Here is a 15,195-nt window from a genome sequence, read left to right as displayed (position 1 = left end):
CTAACCTTGACCTAACCTTAACCGAGTTCTCCTGAAGCTTTTCAGCTAACCCTAATCCCTTACCTAACCTTAACCTTAACCTAACCTTAACCGAGTTCTCCTGAAGCTTTTCAGCTAACCCGAATCCCTTTCGTAACCTAGTAACCTAGTAACCTAGTAACCTAGTTCTCCTGAAACTTTACTACTCTACGGAGTTGCAATGTCGTTTTTCCTCATAAAAGGGGCGGCTCCTTGTAAATACTCTCTGGCATTCGACATCATTTTTAAAACTTCTTTAAAATTGAGACGTGCCATATCATTCCTTCCGCAGCCGTGGAGGCGGTGTTGTAGCTTGGTTCCTAGATCTGACATCTATACAGTATATAGGCTATTCCTCAAAGTAGCTTATTTTGCATTGATAACCAAAATATTATCTCAGCAACTGTTCAAACAGTAAACCAAACAACAAGAATCCACCCTAAAAGGTATTTTGTTTAGAAGTAATAACTAGTGATTACAGGGTATGGTGAAATGGTACAACCAGCTGTAGCCAACTAACAAGGCAAGAGTTTTTTTTCTTTGTGACCAAAACATGATGACGTTCTATTTTTAACTGATACGTGTCCAGACTTTTGACTGGTACTGTATATTTAAGCAATAAGGCCTGAGGAGCTGTGTTATATGACCAATGTCGTGTTCTTAGGCACGACGCAACGTGGAGTGACTGGATACAGCCCTTAGCCGTGGTATATAGGCCATATATCACAAAACCCCAAGGTGCCTTATTGCTGTTATAAACTGGTTACCATGGTGATTAGAGCAGAAAAAATAAATGTTTTGTCATACCCGTGGATACGGTCTGATATACCGCACCTTTCAGCCAAACAGCATTCAGGGCTATATATATATATTCAGGGTATATATATATATACATACATTCTCTCAACCAGCTTCTCTCAACCAGCTTCACCTGGAATGTTTTTCCAACAGTCTTTATATAAATATAAATAAAAGCATGTGTGGGAACTCCTTCAAGACTGTTGGAAAAACATTGCAGGTGAAGCTGGTTGAGAGAATGCCAAGAGTGTGCAAAGCTGTCATCAAGGAAAAGGGTGGCTACTTTGAATAATATATATTTAAAATATATTTTGATTTGTTTAACACTGTTTTGGTTACTACAAGATTCCATATGTGTTATTTCATAGTTGTAATGTTTTCACTGTTATTCTACAATGTAGAAAATAGTAAAAAATAAAGAAAAACCCTTGAATGAATAGGTGTGTCCAAACATTTGACTGGTACTCTATATGTGTGTATAGACAGTATATAAATAGAAAAGGTGAGTACAGCAGTAGTTATATAGGATGGTGTGTATAGACAGTAGTTATATAGGATGGTGTGTATAGACAGTAGTTATATAGGATGGTGTGTATAGACAGTAGTTAAAGAGGATGGTGTGTATAGACAGTAGTTATATAGGATGGTGTGTATAGACAGTAGTTAAATATGATGGTGTGTATAGACAGTAGTTATATAGGATGGTGTGTATAGACAGTAGTTATATAGGATGGTGTGTATAGACAGTAGTTATATAGGATGGTGTGTATAGACAGTAGTTATATAGGATGGTGTGTATAGACAGTAGTTATACAGGATGGTGTGTATAGACAGTAGTTATACAGGATGGTGTGTATAGACAGTAGTTATATAGGATGGTGTGTATAGACAGTAGTTATATAGGATGGTGTGTATAGACAGTAGTTATATAGGATGGTGTGTATAGACAGTAGTTATATAGGATGGTGTGTATAGACAGTAGTTATATAGGATGGTGTGTATAGACAGTAGTTAAAAGGATGGTGTGTGTAGACAGTAGTTATATAGGATGGTGTGTATAGACATTATAGACAGTAGTTATATAGGATGCTGTGTATAGACAGTAGTTATATAGGATGGTGTGTATAGACAGTAGTTATATAGGATGGTGTGTATAGACAGTAGTTATATAGGATGGTGTGTATAGACATTATAGACAGTAGTTAAAAGGATGGTGTGTATAGACAGTAGTTATATAGGGTGGTGTGTATAGACAGTAGTTATATAGGATGGTGTGTATAGACAGTAGTTATAGAGGATGGTGTGTATAGACAGCAGTTATATAGGATGGTGTGTATAGACAGTAGTTATATAGGATGGTGTGTATAGACAGTAGTTATATAGGATGGTGTGTATAGACAGTAGTTATATAGGATGGTGTGTATAGACAGTATAGACAGTAGTTATATAGGATGGTGTGTATAGACAGTAGTTATATAGGATGGTGTGTATAGACAGTATAAGAATAGAAAAGGTGTGTACAGCAGTTGTTATATAGGATGGTGTATAGACAGTATATGACTAGAAAAGGTGTGTACAGCAGTAGTTATATAGGATGAGCCTTGACTAGAATACAGTATATACATATGAAGTGGGTAAAACAGTATGTAAATATGATTAAAGTGACCAGTGTTCAATGACTATGTACATAGGACAGCGGTCTCTAAGGTGCAGGGTTGAGTACCGGGTGGTAGCCGGATAGTAACGGTATATTACAGTTTGATTGATAGAAGGGATACATTTTAAAAGGCCAAACATGTTCCCACAGCCTGAAGCATGGAAGTGGCAGTGGAACACATAATGGAGTAATAATAGTGATTATTTCTAGGGAGTTTTTCCTAGCCACCGTGCTTCTACACCTGCATTGCTTGCTGTTTGGGGTTTTAGGCTGGGTTTCTGTGTAGCACTTTGAGATATCAGCTGATGTACGAAGGGCTATATAAATACATTTGATTTGATTTGGAGCCAGAATGTAATGAAGCATAAAGGCTTGAAGGCCTGAAACATTGATAAGATTCGCCATTCTGTTCTTCAGTGAGAATCCATGTTGAGAGATTTGGTCTGGCTCTGCTCAGGTCTGCACTGACAGCTAGCCAGTAAGTTGGCTAACGAACACTCCATGTTAGTGTTATCCCACAGGAACCAACCAGTGGTGGATAAAATACCCAACTGTCATATTTGAGTCAAAGTAAAGACACCTTAATAGAAAATGACTCAAATAAAAGTGAAAGTCACCCAGTAAAATACTACTTGAGTAAAAGTCTAAAAATATTTGGTTTTAAATATACTTAAGTATCAAAAGTAAATGTAATTGCTAAAATATACCTAAGTATCAAAAGTAAAGATATGAATCATTTCAAATTCCTTATATTAAATAAACCAAACAGCACCATTTAAAAAACATGTATTATTATTTGTTTTTACATTTACAGATAGCAAGGGGCACACTCCCAACTCACACTCCCAAGACATATGTTTTACAAATGAAGCATTTGTGTTTAGTGAGTCCGCCAGATCAGAGGTAGTAGGGATGACCAGGGATGTTCTCTGTTTAGTGAGTCCACCAGATCAGAGGCAGTAGGGATGACCAGGGATGTTCTCTGTTTAGTGAGTCTGCCAGATCAGAGGCAGTAGGGATGACCAGGGATGTTCTCTGTTTAGTGAGTCCGCCAGACCAGAGGCAGTAGGGATGACCAGGGATGTTCTCTGTTTAGTGAGTCCACCAGATCAGAGGTAGTAGGGATGACCAGGGATGTTCTCTGTTTAGTGAGTCTGCCAGATCAGAGGCAGTAGGGATGACCAGGGATGTTCTCTGTTTAGTGAGTCCACCAGATCAGAGGTAGTAGGGATGACCAGGGATGTTCTCTGTTTAGTGAGTCCACCAGATCAGAGGTAGTAGGGATGACCAGGGATGTTCTCTGTTTAGTGAGTCCACCAGATCAGAGGCAGTATGATGTTACACTGTATATTACTAGTAAACAACAACATGGAGGGTGATTACACTATATATTACTAGTAAACAACAACACAGAGGATGGTTACACTATATATTACTAGTAAACAACAACATGGAGGATGGTTACACTATTACTAGTAAACAACAACATGGAGGATGGTTACACTATATATTACTAGTAAACAACAACATGGAGGATGGTTACACTATTACTAGTAAACAACAACACGGAGGATGGTTACACTATTACTAGTAAACAACAACACAGAGAATGGTTACACTATTACTAGTAAACAACAACATGGAGGATGGTTACACTATTACTAGTAAACAACAACATGGAGGATGGTTACAGACATATACATATCAGGCAGCCATATACATATCAGGCAGCCATATACATATCAGGCAGACATATACATATCAGGCAGCCATATACATATCAGGCAGACATATACATATCAAGCAGACATATACATATCAGGCAGGCAGACATATACATATCAGGCAGCCATATACATATCAGGCAGCCATATACATATCAGGCAGGCAGACATATACATATCAGGCAGGCAGACATATACATATCAGGCAGGCAGCCATATACATATCAGGCAGGCAGCCATATACATATCAGGCAGGCAGCCATATACATATCAGGCAGGCAGCCATATACATATCAGGCAGGCAGCCATATACATATCAGGCAGGCAGCCATATACATATCAGGCAGGCAGACATATACATATCGGGCAGACATATACATATCGGGCAGACATATACATATCGGGCAGACATATACATATCAGGCAGCCATATACATATCGGGCAGACATATACATATCAGGCAGACATATACATATCAGGCAGACATATACATATCGGGCAGCCATATACATATCAGGCAGACATATACATATCAGGCAGACATATACATATCAGGCAGACATATACATATCGGGCAGACATATACATATCGGGCAGCCATATACATATCAGGCAGACGTATACATATCAGGCAGCCATATACATATCAGGCAGCCATAGTTTCATTTTTCCCCCCCATCCAGATTGATTCCCAGCTTTATGTTATTAGTAAATGCACAGAAGTTGGACATTGATTGAGATATTATCTTGAAAAAATATGATCTTATTTGGGAGTATTTCTCCCAGTAGAGGAAACATCTCTGTCTCTACCTCCCCTGTCGTGCAGTGACCACTAACCTCTTCCTTCTTACTCAAGGGGATTTGGGCTGGAATGTTTTGGCTCTTCGTGTTCTTGTCTTGTGACCATGACATACAGTAGATTATTTGAGAACACAGATGGCATATACACTAAGTAGGAATTCACTGTTCTTATCTTATCAACGTGTCAGTCAGTCTGTGTCTGTGTGTCTGTGTGTCTGTGTCTGTGTGTCTCTGTCTGTGTGTCTCTGTCTGTGTGTCTCTGTCTGTGTGTCATCAGAAAGGGACTAAAAGTTCAGTTTCTTGGGTCTCCAGAGATACAGATAAAGTGTTCCGTCAGCACTATCTGGATTCATTGTAGAGATGGCTGGTTGTGTACACAGAAATAGAGTCTATAGAACAGACGTTCCCATTCATGTCAATGATGGCATAATGGATTGTGCTTCTATAGTTGTATACCCGTAGTCATTGTCCCTCACAGGCCCTATTCAAGTAGGTGCTATTGTCCTGTTGGTCCATGTAACAGGCAGCTGGACCTGGACAAGGCTCAATGAATAACTCTGCCCCAAATGGTACCCTGTTCCCTAAGGGTCCTAGCCAATAGTAGTGCACTATATAGGGAATAGGGCCCTGGTCAAAGGTAGTGCACTATATAGGGAATAGGGCTCTGGTCAATAGTAGTGCACTATATAGGGAATAGGGCCCTGGTCAACAGTAGTGCACTATATAGGGAATAGTGTGCCATTGGCCATAGGGCTCTGGTCAAAAGTAGTGCACTATATAGGGAATAGGGCTCTGGTCAATAGTAGTGCACTATATAGGGAATAGGGCTCTGGTCAATAGTAGTGGACTATATAGGGAATTTGGCCCTGGTCTAAAGTAGTGCACTATATAGGGAATAGGGTGCCATTGGCCATAGGGCTCTGGTCAAAAGTAGTGCACTATATAGGGAATAGGGTGCCATTGGCCATAGGGCTCTGGTCAAAAGTAATGCACTATATAGGGAATAGGGTGCCATAGGGCTCTGGTCAAAAGTAGTGCACTATATGGGGAATAGGGTGCCATTGGCCATAGGGCTCTGGTCAAAAGTAGTGCACTATATAGGGAATAGGGTGCCATAGGGCTCTGGTCAAAAGTAGTGCACTATATAGGGAATAGGGTGCCATAGTGCTCTGGTCAAAATTAGTGCACTATATGGTGCCATTTGGGAAACAGTCCATGTCTCTGTCTATTGTATCACCCTGGTTATTCCCCATTCCTACATAAATTGTTTGTTAGTTTTGGTTACTCTATCCAAGTGTGTGTGTGTGTGTGTGTGTGGTGTGTGTGTGTGTGTGTGTGTGTGTGTGGGAGAGAGAGAGACGCTCTCTATAGCTGCATTCCTAACATTCCTAACATTCTCCTGTTCTCTTTCACTCCAGCTGAACAGCAAACACAAAGAATGGGACACACACACACTCTCTACCTTTTTTCCCTGTCTAATCATGGATCTCTGTATACATGGCTGTGGTAGTCACGTTTAGCTAGCTGGGACTGGGCATCATGTATTATACATGGCTGTGGTGTGGTAACCACGTTTAGCTAGCTGGGACTGGGCATCATGTATTGTACATGGCTGTGGTAGCCACGTTTAGCTAGCTGGGACTGGGCATCATGTATTATACATGGCTGTGTTAGCTACGTTTAGCTAGCTGGGACTGGGCATCATGTATTATACATGGCTGTGGTAGCTACGTTTAGCTAGCTGGGACTGGGCATCATGTATTATACATGGCTGTGGTAACCACGTTTAGCTAGCTGGGACTGGGCATCATGTATTATACATGGCTGTGGTAGCTACGTTTAGCTAGCTGGGACTGGGCATCATGTATTATACATGGCTGTGGTAGTCACGTTTAGCTAGCTGGGACTGGGCATCATGTATTATACATGGCTGTGGTAGCCACGTTTAGCTAGCTGGGACTGGGCATCATGTATTATACATGGCTGTGTTGTGGTTGTCACGTTTAGCTAGCTGGGACTGGGCATCATGTATTATACATGGCTGTGTTGTGGTTGTCACGTTTAGCTAGCTGGGACTGGGCATCATGTATTATACATGGCTGTGTTAGCTACGTTTAGCTAGCTGGGACTGGGCATCATGTATTATACATGGCTGTGGTAGCTACGTTTAGCTAGCTGGGACTGGGCATCATGTATTATACATGGCTGTGGTAGCCACGTTTAGCTAGCTGGGACTGGGCATCATGTATTATACATGGCTGTGGTAGCCACGTTTAGCTAGCTGGGACTGGGCATCATGTATTATACATGGCTGTGTTGTGGTTGTCACGTTTAGCTAGCTGGGACTGGGCATCATGTATTATACATGGCTGTGTTAGCTACGACTGGGCATCATGTATTATACATGGCTGTGGTAGCTACGTTTAGCTAGCTGGGACTGGGCATCATGTATTATACATGGCTGTGGTAACCACGTTTAGCTAGCTGGGACTGGGCATCATGTATTATACATGGCTGTGGTAGCTACGTTTAGCTAGCTGGGACTGGGCATCATGTATTATACATGGCTGTGGTAGTCACGTTTAGCTAGCTGGGACTGGGCATCATGTATTATACATGGCTGTGGTAGCCACGTTTAGCTAGCTGGGACTGGGCATCATGTATTATACATGGCTGTGTTGTGGTTGTCACGTTTAGCTAGCTGGGACTGGGCATCATGTATTATACATGGCTGTGTTGTGGTTGTCACGTTTAGCTAGCTGGGACTGGGCATCATGTATTATACATGGCTGTGTTAGCTACGTTTAGCTAGCTGGGACTGGGCATCATGTATTATACATGGCTGTGGTAGCTACGTTTAGCTAGCTGGGACTGGGCATCATGTATTATACATGGCTGTGGTAGCCACGTTTAGCTAGCTGGGACTGGGCATCATGTATTATACATGGCTGTGTTGTGGTTGTCACGTTTAGCTAGCTGGGACTGGGCATCATGTATTATACATGGCTGTGTTGTGGTTGTCACGTTTAGCTAGCTGGGACTGGGCATCATGTATTATACATGGCTGTGTTAGCTACGTTTAGCTAGCTGGGACTGGGCATCATGTATTATACATGGCTGTGGTAGCTACGTTTAGCTAGCTGGGACTGGGCATCATGTATTATACATGGCTGTGGTAGCCACGTTTAGCTAGCTGGGACTGGGCATCATGTATTATACATGGCTGTGGTAGCCACGTTTAGCTAGCTGGGACTGGGCATCATGTATTATACATGGCTGTGTTAGCCACGTTTAGCTAGCTGGGACTGGGCATCATGTATTATACATGGCTGTGTTAGCTACGTTTAGCTAGCTGGGACTGGGCATCATGTATTATACATGGCTGTGGTAGCCACGTTTAGCTAGCTGGGACTGGGCATCATGTATTATACATGGCTGTGCTGTGGTAGCCACGTTTAGCTAGCTGGGACTGGGCATCATGTATTATACATGTCTGTGTTAGCTACGTTTAGCTAGCTGGGACTGGGCATCATGTATTATACATGGCTGTGGTAACCACGTTTAGCTAGCTGGGACTGGGCATCATGTATTATACATGGCTGTGCTGTGGTAGTCACGTTTAGCTAGCTGGGAATGGGCATCATGTATTATACATGGCTGTGGTAGCCACGTTTAGCTAGCTGGGACTGGGCATCATGTATTATACATGGCTGTGGTAGCCACGTTTAGCTAGCTGGGACTGGGCATCATGTATTATACATGGCTGTGGTAGCCACGTTTAGCTAGCTGGGACTGGGCATCATGTATTATACATGGCTGTGGTAGTCACGTTTAGCTAGCTGGGACTGGACATCATGTATTATATATGGCTGTGCTGTGGTAGCTACGTTTAGCTAGCTGGGACTGGGCATCATGTATTATACATGGCTGTGGTAGCCACGTTTAGCTAGCTGGGACTGGGCATCATGTATTATACATGGCTGTGGTGTGGTAGCTACGTTTAGCTAGCTGGGACTGGGCATCATGAAGGATTTTAAGCCTTGAGACGATTGAGTACTATGTATGTGTGCCATTCTGAGGGTAAATGGCAAAATATTTAAGTGCCTTTGAATGGTTTATGTCAAGCACATTCTAGATTTGACAGTTACTATAGTATAGCCATTAAAAGTTGACTAAGGCCAACGATTTAAGTTGAACACGTTGCCTTTGAGTTGAACACATTGCCTTTGAGTTGAACACATTGCACATGTTAAGATACAATAGGGTGTGTGTTGGATAGTACAGTAGTAGTATAATACAGTAGGATGTGGTGTAGGTGTTAGTACAGTAGTTTTATGATACAGTAGGATGTGGTGGAGTTGTTTGATAGTACAGTAGTAGTATGATACAGTAGGATGTGGTGTAGGATGTGGTGTAGGTGTTAGTACAGTAGTATTATGATACAGTAGGATGTGGTGGAGTTGTTGGATAGTACAGTAGTTTTATGATACAGTAGGATGTGGTGTAGGCGTTAGTACAGTAATTTTATGATACAGTAGGATGTGGTGTAGGTGTTAGTACAGTAGTTTTATGATACAGTAGGATGTGGTGGAGTTGTTGAAGAGTACAGAAGGTTGGTGTTGAGACCAAAGCCAGTTGCCTGTGTAATATCATGTGTGTGGTCTCATCACCAGCTGTGTGCAGTCTGTGCACCAGCTGTGTAAAGGTTGTGTGTGGGAAGCTAAGTAGCATGAGCATGGTTTCAGTTAGTCACACTGTGTTAATGTTATACTCCTGGTGTCTGTGGCATGTTTGATTTTCCCACAGACATACCAGAGTTTTTTTCTGGGTTAAAATGTGGCTTAGGTGATAGGCGTGGTGGGAGCGTGGCCACTGGTGCAGTCGCCGACTGGACATTTTAGAGACCCTCCTGTTGACCGCAATGACAAAATGTGCAGTTTTAAAGTTCATTTCATTCAAATCTACAAATTTTCGCAATGGCTTATGGTATCTGAGTGACTCAAACATTATAACAGAGTCAATGGGGGCCCCATGCCATGACAAACATACTCCTAAATGCATAATAATAATAATACAATTAAGTATTCTCCCTGACTTTCTAGTTTTAATATTTTGGTGATTGTTATTTTAAAATGTATAGGTCCATTATCTTTTCTACATACTTTATATGTGGTTTTAGTCATTTAAGTTTAGACTGAATTTTTTATTTTTTTTACATCCTGAGAAAAATGTAAAAAAAATATATGTATGTACACTACCGTTCAAAAGTCTGGGGTCACTTAGAAATGTCCTTGTTTTTGCAAAACACCAGTCTCAACAGTGAAGAGGTGACTCCGGGATGCTGGCCTTCTAGGCAGAGTTGCAAAGAAAAAGCCATATCTCAGACTGGCCAATAAAAAGAAAAGATTAAGATGGGCAAAAGAACACAGACACTGGACAGATGAACTCTGCCTAGAAGGCCAGCATCCCGGAGTCGCCTCTTCACTGTTGACTTTGAGACTGGTGTTTTGCGGGTATTATTTAATGAAGCTGCCATTTGAGGACTTGTCCAATCTGTTTCTCAAACTAGAAACTCTAATGTACTTGTCCTCTTGCTCAGTTGTACACCGGGGCCTCCCACTCCTCTTTCTATTCTGGTTAGAGCAAGTTTGCACTGTTCTGTGAAGGGAGTAGTACACAGCGTTGTACGAGATCTTCAACCCACAAATGCTGATGCTCCATATATTCAACTAGTCTTAAGAAGGCCAGTTTTATTGCTTCTTTAATCAGAACAATAGTTTTCAGCAGTGCTAACATAATTGCAAAAGGGTTTTCTAATGATCAATTAGCTTTTTAAAATGCTAAAAATGGATTAGCTAACACAACGTGCCATTGGAACACAGGAGTGATGGTTGCTGATAATGTGCCTCTGTATTCTGTACACCTATGTAGACATTCCATAAAAAATCTGCTATTTCCAGCTACAATAGTCATTTACAACATTAAAAATGTTTATTCTATTTGTGATCAATTTAATGTTATTTTAATTTACAAAATTAGCTTTTCTTTAAAAAACAAGGACATTTCTAAGTGACCCCAAACTTTTGAACGGTAGTGTATATATACAGTACCAGTCAAAAGTTTGGACACACCTACTCATTGAAGGGTTTTTCTTTATTTTTACTATTTTCTACGTTGTAGAATAATAGTGAAGACGTCAAACCTATGAAATAACACATATCAAATCATGCAGTAACCAATTGCTGCAAAGAAACCACTACTAAAGGACACCAATAAGAAAAAGACACTTGCTTGGGCCAAGAAACGCGAGCAATGGACATTAGACCGGTGGAAATTTGTCCTTTGGTCTGATGAGTCCAAATTTGCGATTTATGGTTCCTACCACCGTGTCTTTGTGAGATGCAGAGTAGGTGAACGGATGATCTCCGCATGGGTCGTTTCAAACGTGAAGCATGGAGGAGGAGGAGGGGTGGTGGTGCTGGTGACACTGTCTGTGACTTATTTAGAATTCAAGGCACACTTAACCAGCATGGCTACCACAGCATTCTGCAGCGATACGCCATCACATCTGGTTTGCACTTAGTGGGACTATCATTTGTTCTTCAACAGGACAATGACCCAAAACACACCTCCAGGCTGTGTAAGGGCTATTTGACCAAGAAGGAGAGTGATGGAGGGCTGCATCAGATGACCTGGCCTCCACAATCCCCCAAACTCAACCCAATTGAGATGGTTTGGGATGAGTTGGACCGCAGGTGAAGGAAAAGCAGCCAACAAGTGCTCAGCATATGTGGGAACTCCTTCAAGACTGTTGGAAAAGCATTCCAGTTGACTACCTCATGAAGATAGTTGAGAGAATGCCAAGAATGTGCAAAGCTGTCTTCAAGGCAAATGGTGGCTATTTGAAGAATCTCAAATATTAAATTGATTTGTTCAACACTATTTTGGTTACTACATGATTCCATATGTGTTATTTCATAGTTTTAATGTCATCACTATTATTCTACAATGTAGAAAATAGTAATAATAAAGACAAACCCTTGAATGAGTAGGTGTTTCCAAACTTTTGACTGGTACTATACAGTGGGGCAAAAAGTATTTAGTCAGCCACCAATATTGCAAGTTCTCCCACTTAAAAAGATGAGAGAGGCCTGTAATTTTCATCATAGGTACACTTCAACTATGACAGACAAAATTAGAAAAAGGATTGTAGGATTTTTAATGAATTTATTTGCAAATTATGGTGGAAAATAAGTATTTGGTCAATAACAACAGTTTATCTCAATACTTGACATAGGTCAAACGTTTACTGTAAGTCTTCACAAGTTTTTCACATACTGTTGCTGGTATTTTGGCCCATTCCTCCATGCAGATCTCCTCTAGAGCAGTGATGTTTTGGGGCTGTTGAAGGGCAACACTGACTTTCAACTCCCTCCAAAGACCCCCCCCCCACACTCGCACACACACACACACACACACACATTTTTTTTATGCTACTGACATACTTTTTATATTACTACATACTTTTTATATTACTACATACTTTTTATACTACTACATACTTTTTATACTACTACATACTTTTTATATTACTACATACTTTTTATATTACTACATACTTTTTATACTACTACATACTTTTTATACTCCTACATACTTTTTATATTACTACATACTTTTTATATTACTACATACTTTGTATACTACTACATACTTTGTATATTACTACATACTTTGTATATTACTACATACTTTGTATACTACTACATACTTTGTATACTACTACATACTTTGTATACTACAACATACTTTTTATATTACTACAACATACTTTTTATATTACTACAACATACTTTTTATATTACTACAACATACTTTTTATATTACTACAACATACTTTTTATACTACTACATACTTTGTATACTACTACATACTTTGTATACTACTACATACTTTTTATACTACTACATACTTTTTATACTACTACATACTTTTTATATTACTACATACTTTTTATACTACTACATACTTTGTATATTACTACATACTTTTTATATTACTACATACTTTTTATATTACTACATACTTTTTATATTACTACATACTTTGTATACTACTACATACTTTGTATACTACTACATACTTTGTATACTACTACATACTTTTTATACTACTACATACTTTTTATACTACTACATACTTTTTATACTCCTACATACTTTTTATATTACTACATACTTTTTATACTACTACATACTTTGTATGCTACTTCATACTTTGTATGCTACTACATACTTTGTATGCTACTACATACTTTGTATGCTACTACATACTTTGTATGCTACTACATACTTTGTATGCTACTACATACTTTGTATGCTACTACATACTTTGTATGCTACTACATACTTTGTATGCTACTACATACTTTGTATGCTACTACATACTTTGTATGCTACTACATACTTTGTATGCTACTACATACTTTTTATACTACTACATACTTTGTATACTACTACATACTTGGGAGATAATTACTGTGAAATGATTCAGACGACGTCCATATTGACATATTCCATAATATGCAGTAGGCCTTGTCTGGGAAAGTCACTCTGGCCTGATTCCTGCTCCATTTCAACACTGTTACAGAAGGACAGTCTGGTCAATGACATTTAAGTCATTTAGCAGACGCAGGACGGTGCAGGACATACTATGTGTCCTGGATTGATGATCTTTGAGTCTGTCTGTCCTGTCTGTCGTTGCGGGTTTAGATGGACCTGATGGATGGGCTGGGGCTGGGTGGTTGAGTAGGGGTCAGAGGGTTGGCCTGGCACTGTGGCAGTAGCTCCCTGTCCCGTCCCAGTCAGACCTGGGTTCAAATACAATTTGAAATCATTTCAAACTACTCTGTCTGTGCTTTGATTGAGCTTGTCTGGCGTAACGGAACCCATAGAAGAGATCCCGCCCACCTGGCACTGCAGCCAGGCTAAAGCAAACGCTCGCACTATTTGAGAAGATATGGAATAGTATTTGAACCCAGGTCCCAGCCAGACGACAGTCCAGCCCAGGCAGGCCACATTGAGAGGCGGTGTACTGGAAGTGATTGGGGTTCAGCAGAGATAGACTGGACCGTGCCAATGGCCTCGTTCCAAATCACACTATTATTGTCTTTTATAGGGGCTCTGGTGAAAAGTAGTGCACTACATCGGGAATAGGGTGCCATTTGGGACGTATATACAGTACTGCCCCCCTCCTTCCCTCTACAGCCCCCTCCCTTTTGCCATGATCCCCCCCCCCCCTCCCTTACAGCCATGATCCCCCCCTCCCTTACAGCCATGACACTCCCTACCCTTACAGCCATGACCCCCACCCACACCTTACAGCCATAAACCCCCACCTCCCATTCTGTCATGACCCCCTCACTTCCCATTCTTTCATGATCTCCCCTTACAGCCATGACCCCCCCCCTTACAGCCATGACCCCACCCCCTTACAGCCATGACCCCACCCCCTTACAGCCATGACCCCACCCTTCCTTACAGCCATGACCCCCCCCCTTACAGCCATGACCCCCCCGTACAGCCATGACCCCCCCCCTCCTTACAGCCATGACACCCCCCCTAGTGGTTGGAGCGTTGGACTAGTAACCGAAAGGTTGGTAGATCGAATCCCTGAGCTGACAAGGTAAAAATCTGTGGTTCTGCCCCTGAACAGGCAGTTAACACACTGTTCCCTGGTAGGCTGTCATTGAAAATAAGAATTTGTTCTTAACTGACTTGCCTAGTTAAAGGTAAAATCAAATTAAAATGAAAAAATACCTCCTTTACCTTCTCCACAAAAGCCACCATTGTTCCTCGTGCAGGAGGCAGAGAGCAGCAGTTGGGATCCGTCCCTAATGGCCCCCTATTCCCTATATAGTGCACTACTTAGGACCAGGGTCCATAGTCAAAAGTAGTGCACTAAATAGACAATAGGGGGCCATTTGGGGTGCTGCCTCGCAGACCAAGGCAGAGCATGCCATGCCAACACAGGCCTGCTGGAATAACACAACACACAGTGGTTGGACAGCAGACTTAACATGCAAACCCAGCTCTCTCCACTAAAACTCTGCTCTTAAAAATCACACACTCTCTCTCTCTCTCTCTCTCCTCTGCCACCTGCCCCTCTCCCCCTCCCTCTCTCCCTCTCTCCCCCA

At 41.2% G+C, this 15,195-nt stretch overlaps 1 protein-coding gene across 3 annotated transcripts in view; it reads left to right on the top strand.

Annotated features, from left to right (window-relative positions):
* epn3a (epsin 3a) overlaps nt 1–15,195 on the top strand; it is a 65,445-nt gene that overhangs the window by 22,565 nt on the left and 27,685 nt on the right. The gene's annotated exons all lie outside the window — the stretch shown is intronic.

This window comes from Oncorhynchus masou, unplaced genomic scaffold (genome assembly GCF_036934945.1).
Source record: "Oncorhynchus masou masou isolate Uvic2021 unplaced genomic scaffold, UVic_Omas_1.1 unplaced_scaffold_864, whole genome shotgun sequence".
In the NCBI taxonomy this organism is placed as follows: Eukaryota; Metazoa; Chordata; class Actinopteri; order Salmoniformes; family Salmonidae; genus Oncorhynchus; species Oncorhynchus masou.
The sequence above is the reverse complement of the archived record's forward strand: the minus strand, read 5'-3'. Positions and strand labels throughout refer to the sequence as shown.